The sequence below is a fragment of the Dioscorea cayenensis genome, unplaced genomic scaffold, assembly GCF_009730915.1.
Source record: "Dioscorea cayenensis subsp. rotundata cultivar TDr96_F1 unplaced genomic scaffold, TDr96_F1_v2_PseudoChromosome.rev07_lg8_w22 25.fasta BLBR01001366.1, whole genome shotgun sequence".
Taxonomy (NCBI): Eukaryota; Viridiplantae; Streptophyta; class Magnoliopsida; order Dioscoreales; family Dioscoreaceae; genus Dioscorea; species Dioscorea cayenensis.
In genome coordinates, this window is record NW_024087757.1 from 4017 (window position 1) to 12090 (window position 8074).

The 8074-nt window shown below is 41.2% G+C and overlaps 1 non-coding gene across 1 annotated transcript; it reads left to right on the forward strand.

Moving 5' to 3' along the window:
• The first annotated feature begins 7572 nt into the window (after window positions 1–7572).
• On the forward strand, window positions 7573–7711 carry LOC120256269. The gene has a single exon (XR_005535250.1). It is a non-coding gene; the product is annotated as a small nucleolar RNA Z247 (small nucleolar RNA).
• Window positions 7712–8074: the final 363 nt, after the last annotated feature.

Genomic DNA, 8074 nt, shown 5'->3' on the forward strand with positions numbered 1-8074 from the left:
GAAAGAGAAGGAGAGTTGTAAGAAGACAAAGAAACCAGAGACCGGAGAGACCAGGAATAGAGGAAGAAGAAATGAAATTAAAAAGAATCAAAGGGTTGGGTTTATAAAACTTGTATGATTAGTCAAGAACGGCGACGGAATAACATCATAATCAGGTCTATTTTGAAGGATACACAAGGGAAAACAAAAAACAAAAAAACAAGAAACGACTAGATCAAACCTTGTCATGCCATCTTTGAACTTGATCTGTGAGTTGCATCCCAGGTCTATTGGCCACTAATTCCTCATCTCGGAGGACACAATTATCCTTGAGATCTTGAAATTTCCTCTCCGCCTCATCCAAAAATTCTTTTGGGCTTGTAATGGAGCTCAGTTTTTCTCTGACAGTAGGGTGCTGGATGCAAGTACACAGTGCCCCCAAGCAAGTGTTCATAATCTCCATATTTCTCACAGCTAAACCTCACTGAGTTGATGTAAATTAATGGTTGAGAATATGAATACGAACTTTAACATTGAGAGAGGGTCTTATCTATACAATTATTAATTTATATTTAATAATACCTAAATCCCCCTCATGTTGTCATTTATGGATTTTTTTTTTCTTGTAAATCTGGTTTTGTAGATAGTGATAATGTACCCAACTCTATCACTATTTTGGCTGCGTAGATGGCAAGTTGACCAGTCAATGTTAAAGTTATGTACTAGTAGCTAATAAGTAGATAGTGACTTGACTACGACTTGATACATTTATCACTATCTATATATATATATATATATTTCTTTTTTTTTTATAAAAATAAATAAACTGGGTGCATTTAAAATATAAGAAAATATACAAAGTTCCACTATAGTGGAAGCCAAAAAAGAAAAAAAAAGAAGAAAAAAAAAAGACAACCATATACAAAGGCCGAGAAGGCTACCATTAAAAACAAAAGAAAAACAAAAAAGGTCACTCAAGCCCCAAAAGGGCAATTGGAGACCATATATAATCAAGAGACTATACTCAGGCTAATAGTCGCTAACCTCAGTTTGGCCCTTAAGGAACTTCAAAGTACACTAGCTGCTGAAGTTGGGCCCTCTATTTTAGATTTTTTAGCTTCTTGTACTATATTTAACCAATGCATGAACATATGAATACATTTCAAAAGAACAGATCTTTGTACAGAGCATATGTCGCTAAAGATACGAGTATTTTTTTCAAGTTAGACATTCCAAAGTATAGATCTAACAATTAAGTCTGTCACATCATTGTTAGGATCGGGGATAAGAGAGCACCAACTCCCCCACAAAGCAAGGACTAAACGAGGGTGATGGTAGTCGGAAGTAAGAAGCTAGAAATGATCACAATCTTCAACAAAAGGGCACAAAAAGAACAAATGGTACATAGTTTTGACCTCCGCATTGCACATCACACAGGTGGTTGTTGGAAGCTTGTTGCAATCTCTCGCAACAAGATTATCCAAGGTAAGGATACTATTGTTCCAGGTGAGCCAATTGAATATACTAATTTTTTTTCGGCAAGGGGATTTACAGATTAAATTGGTGGTTCTACACGTAACTCCTCCATGAATAAGAAAGCCATACATTGATTTAATTGAGAAGACTCCGTTAGAGGTGAAAGACCCTTCTTGCGGTCTCTAAATTCATGCGCAACAAGAATGTGGTTGTTGATTCGAGCGGCCAAAGAAGCATCTCTTCTTTAAACCAGTTAGATTGGGTAAGATGTAACAAATCTCTGATTGCACCTAGCAGACCTTTCAGAAGCACTAAAAAGATTTTGCCAAAGATCTTTAGGAGCACAGTTGTCCACCTACTTATCCATCCAAAAAAGTGTGTCTTCACCATTGTGCACCATCGAGGAAACACAAGCTTGAAAAACCCAAATTAAAGACAGTGTAGCATCTTGTTCTAAATAAACGACCTTTTTGTTCAGTGGTCTACAGTGTAGGTTCCATGCATGAATAGAGTTTGAATAGTTGAAAAGAATGATTTTATCCCCACACCAGGGAGCTCCAGTCACTATTTTCCACCATCATTTTGTTAAAAGCGCTGTGTTGAAGACTTCGAGATTCAGAATTCCCCAACCCTTGATCTACAGATGCATTGCCACTTAACCAAACACATTTTAGGGTGATTGATGTTCAATCCAGACCAGAAGAAGTCTTTTCTAATCTTATCAATTGCCTTACTGATGACCAAGCAGTCTATTGGGAGCCAGGTTCTCATTAGAACCCTTTATAAGTGGTGAGAGTTCGAATTGTGGGTGAGGGAACATTTCGGGGGGGGTGAGTAGTAGTTGTGTGCGGGTGGTCCAAGCGCCCACGTGTACATGGGCCCTGTTCCCACTTGCTCCACCAAGGCTTATACACGCCCCTGCTTTTCTTAGCAGTCTAGCCTCTCATGTTGGCAAAAAAAAAAAACTTGTCAATTGCCTTGATTAGCTAACAGGGCAGTTTCAAATAGACATCCAATAGTTTGGGATGGTAGAAAGGACTGAGTTGACTAGTGTGAGCCTACCACTTAGAGAAAGAAGTTTGGCTTTTTAGGTTGTCAATTTTGATTGAATCTTTGAAATTAGCTCCTCCCAAACTTGGTGATTCGGTCAACACCTAGAAATGGGTACCCCAAGATAATTCACAACGAGGGTACCCCTATCACAGTTGAGAGTCTTAACTAAGTTTTCATCAGGAAACTTATTTTTTACAGAGGTATATAAACAGGTTTTCTAGAAATTGACAGTCAAACCTGATATACCTTGAAAAAGGATGAGAATAAGTTGACGATACGCAAGTCCTCCTGCCCTCCTATAGTGACTGCAAGAAGGTCATCCACATATTGAAGGTGGCACATCTTACCCTGGACACCTTAGAGGGATACCATGAAGAATTCCTTATTCCAAGATATATATGGTTGAACATTAAACTAAGCACATATGTGACCAACACAAAAAAGCAAGGGGGAGAGAGGGTCTCCTTGTCTAAGCCTCCTAAGATATCTGACGTAACCTGATTATTCTCCATTAATGATGAAATTGCCTTTTGAGGAGAATAGGATTGCCTTAATCTAACCAATCCACTTTTTATTTATTATTATTTTTACATTATGCTTGAGAGGTTTCGAATTCGAGACCTCCCAAATATAAGCAAAGTAGGAAACCACTAGGCTATACCTTAGTTTCTAAAAAAAAAAAAAATACTTTTTCAATCATTTACGTAAAAATTCAAATTCATGCAAAATTGCTAATATATCCTTAATATCTAACCATGCTAATGGTGTGACCAGCAATAGTGATTACCTGAAGTACATAACTACAAGTGCAACAAAGAGATGAGCTCAACTTCAATGTGGGTTTCACCGCCAATGCTAAGCAGTAAACAAACCTGAGCACATGTGCACAACTATGTTCCTGAACCTTAAGGCTAAGCCATAAGCATCTCTTGCAAAGACCAGCTAGTAGGTGTCTATTTGTGGGCGCCCTGTGCATAAGCACACCGAAGGGCATCTTACCACGTGTACATCGACATAGGTGCCTACATATAAGGTGTCACTGGCTTGGGACTTCAACCAAAGTTGGCACTTGATCACCCTTTTTTGATCAAGTTCAGTCTACTTTTTTCTTTGCCTTGAATGGCTACCAAAGAGTCAAAGGAACTTGAATTTACTAAGGTTTAGGAACCAGCAAGCCCTTGGCACCCGGTGGCAGATAGTGAATGCGCCTATAAGCCCTTGTCAAGTAGATATCGTCACAAATGCCCCAGTGAATGCCCCAGTGAAAGGTCTTTGGTAGGTGGTTGGTCACTGGTGCAACCACCCAAGTGCTCGGGCACAAGAACACAAGCACACAAGTAGGCATCCAACTACTAGCCTATTGATACAGGCACTCGAGATAGCTTTACAAAAGGTGTTGGCGATCCACAAAGTACCATGACTTCACATCCCATCACCTCCAACACTTAAGCTTGAACCCTAGTTGAATTTCTCCTTCTCTGAGTGCTGAGTGCTTTTTCATCTATGGGTCCTTCTCTTTCTTTGAGACTTCAACCCCTCCCCAACTTGTGCTTCGAGTGGGGTGGAATGGCCTCACTAAGGACTTCAACTCTGAAACCTAGCTTGAAAACCAAGACCGGAATGTCCTAGGCTAATGTAGTGGGCTCGAAACCAATGAACTCTCCATTGGAACCCCCACTACATCTGCAGAAGAATCATTTTGAAAAACTTAAAAATGCCACTCGAAGCTCTGTGACAATCAATGAGGATCTCTGACAAAACACAAGAGGCATGCATGCAAACCTCTTTATATGCAAAGTTCCTAGGAAAAGCTCTTCCATTAGATCAAGAGAAACTCGCTCTGACTGATGGTTGGAGAGGCTTAGGAGCCTTTACATTTTCCAATCTCCCAAACAGTTTCTAATTTATAAGGTGTGAGATGCCGAAAATGCAATGTTGACTTCTATGGAACGGGTCGTGGACCATTGTTGGACGGATCCTAAAGCTTACACAATGGAAGGAGCCTTTTCAACCGGCGTTCAAGAGGCTTATAGCAGAAGTAGTGTGGATCTAAATATACGATCTACCCATAGAGCTATGGCCTAGAGAACTATTGGAAACAATTGCTTTATAATTTGGACGGGTCCTTAAGGTGGATGAACATACATTGGATAGATCAAGAGCCAAGTTCGCAAGAGTTTGTGTTGAATTAGGTAGGTCTCACACAACTGTTAGGAAACTTGCTCAAAATCCATGTTAAGCTACGAAGGGTTGACTATTATCAAAGAAGTGGGCTACCGTGGTACGCTGTAATGGGAAACCGCTTCGGATTGATGGAACAAAATGAAGTGTTGTGCACCGATTGGATGTTTGCTTTTTCTACTATGTTATGTTTTTTATTTTTGGCTGCTGTGTCAGTCTTACTTTTGAGTCTTACTCTACTTCTGAGTCTTTATATTCATCTCTTTGTTTCATTATCAAGTTGTCGGGTTACATTCAAGCTTCACCCTATCTTCTTCTCTTATAGTGAGTTGTGAGTGAATACACATCTAGTGAAATACACTGAAGTATATCTCCTTTCCATTTCCCTATCGCTGGTATCGAGATCATGGTTGGAAGTGGGTCTTCATCTAGTTCTTCACAGGCAAATGTTCCATTCTTTAATGGTGAACATTTCAACCTATGGAGACTTATGATGAAAACAATGTTTAGATCGAGAGATCTATGGAATCTTGTTGAAGAAGGTTTTACTGAGGAGGAAGACAGCAACCAACTAAATGAGAGCATGAAGAAGGATGCAAAGGCCCTATATCTCATCCAACAAGCGCTGGAGCTCAAGATCCCTCATCGGGATATCGGAGGCAAAGACCACCAAAGAAGTATCGGAGATACTTTAAAACCCGAGTTTCAAGGAGACTCGTACACCAACACCATAAAGTTGCACTCTTTACATAGGGAGTACGATGCTGCAAAGTTGAAGCAAGACGAAGCCATCCAAGATTTCATCAGTAGGGTGCTTGACATAGTGTTCCGGATTCGGGTGATGGGCGCCAGCTTCTAGACAAGAATATGGTGGCAAAGATACTCGAGAAGCCTCACCCAAGGTTCTCACATCGCCAGTGCACTCTATCATAGAAGCCAAGGATCTCGATACTCTCACTGTTGAAGCACTTAGAAGCTCTTTGAAAAGCCGCGAATCTATACTAAACCTTGCAAGTGAGGAGGAGGAGAAGGCTCTACATGCAAAAAGCTCTCCCTTTGGTGAACACAACCACTGAGGAGGTCGTGGTCAAGGGCTTAGTTCCTTCAGAGGGAGAGGCCGTGGACGAGGCAGAAGTTATGAACATGGTCGTAGCATAGATGCGCATAAGCAAAGACAAGGGTATGCAATGTTTTATATGCAAAAAGTTTGGGCATTTGAAAGCTCATTGTTGGTACAAAAACAAAGAAGTGAATGTCACTAAAGAAGCGAAAGAAGCTGACGAGGGCCTACTATTAATGGCAAGCAGCGAACACATGAGTGAAGAAGGAGGAGCGAACACATGTCCGGAGATAAGAAGCTATTTCAAAACATAGAAGAGACCACACAACAAACAATTAGACTTACAGACGGGAAAGCACTACAAGTTGCAGGAGTAGGCTCGGTAGTTCTCCGCCTGCACAGTGAAAACCAAGCACTCTAACTAATGTACAATATGTACCCCACTTAGCTCATAACCCGCTAAGTGTGGGTCAGCTTAATGATGCAGGATATGTGGAATTTGCATGATGGGGAATGCTCCATTAGAGAAGCCACATTAAACACCAAGGTGGCAGGGAGTTCAAATGACATCCCACCGACTCTTTCCCTTTGGATGCGACGATGTAGGCGCAGATGAACGCCATGCAAGGAAATGAGACATTGATAAAACCTATGGCACAAGCTGCATACGCTACCCTCAACCTAAAAAAATTGATGCTCTTATCGAGAAACAACTTGTGCATGGCTTTCCCACCATCAAGCAAACAAACCCATGTGAAACTCATTGTGAAGCATGTTCATTAGGAAAACAAGCAAGAGTTGAGTTTCCTAAAGGGCAGGCAAGAAGGGCAACAATCCCACTTGAACTCATTCATGGGGACCTTGTAGGTCCGATGCAAACAACCACCTCGGTGGTAACAAATATTTCTTCTTATTAATGCATCGATTTCTCTCAAAGATAATTGGGTATTTTTCCTGCAGAGAAAATTAGACTCGCTGTAACAATTCAAGACGTTCAAGGCAAAGGTAGAGAAGCAATTATCATCATCGGTGAAGATTCTCCGTGTTCAAATATCTTAATTCTGTTATAATTCTGTTGTAACTTATTTGCCTAGTCTTCAGTTTTGACCAAGTATTCAGGTGTAGTGGATAGCTAACGTTGTGTAAATCCGATTTTGTTGGATATACTGTTACACATTCAGCAGTCTTACTGGGCAATATAAAGAATGGATCGTGCGATGTGTTTTGGCGTGGGTTCTTTTCTAAATTTCTCGTCTCCCATCTTTATTTTTCTTTATGGTATCAGAGACAGCTCTCTAATCACGAATCCATCAATACAAACAAGATGTCCACCACAAGCACAACGACGAATGTCATCTCCACTACAGCACCTTCATTTAGCCATCTTATCAACCTGAAGCTCACGGAAGATAATTATTTGCTGTGGAGAGCACAGTTCCTCCCTTATCTCCGAGGATAACAACTATTAGGCTATATGGATGGCTCCATCAAGTGCCCGCCACCGATCATCACCCAAGCTTCAGAAGGCGGCGCCACTCAAGTTCGTAATCCCGAGATATCTCGCAATGGATCCAGCAGGATCAGATGGTGTTGAGTGCTCTTCTATCCTCTCTGTCAGAAGGAGTGCTCGGTCATGTTCTCTTCTTCACGACCTCTCGAGATGTTTGGATTTCACCGGAAACTGTATGTTTATATCTGATTCCAGGGCCCGAACGATGCAGATCCGGGTTCAATTGGCAAATATCAAGAAGAATAACTCATCAATGAGTGAATACTTCAACAAGGTAAAGAAACTAGCTGATACTATGGCTTCTATAGGGCACCATCTGCAGGATGAAGAAGTTGCTACATACATGTTGGCCAGACAGGGACCGAACTATGATTCACTGGTCACCTCCATCACAACCCGAGCTGAACCAGTGTCTCTCACTGATCTCTATGCCCACATGCTAAGTTTTGAGATGAGAAAGGAACAACAAAGCAATACTCTGCAGATTTCTGATCCATCTGGGAACTTGATTGTTCGCAGTGGTGGACGTGGAGGAAAATTTTCTTCTCATGGTGGCAAGGGAGGACGCGGCAGTGGCAGGAACATCACCTTTGGTAATACTTCAGGAGTACAACAATCATCTGGCAATCATCCAACATGTCAGGTTTGTGGCAAGCTTGGGCATACTGCTCTAAAGTGTTATCATAGGTTTGATCAAGTATACAAGGCAAATGATCATGTGGCAGCACTGGTACAAACTCCATCCTATTTCGTCGATGCAACTTGGTATACTGATACAGGAGCAACTGATCACATTACTGGAGATCTTGAGCGCC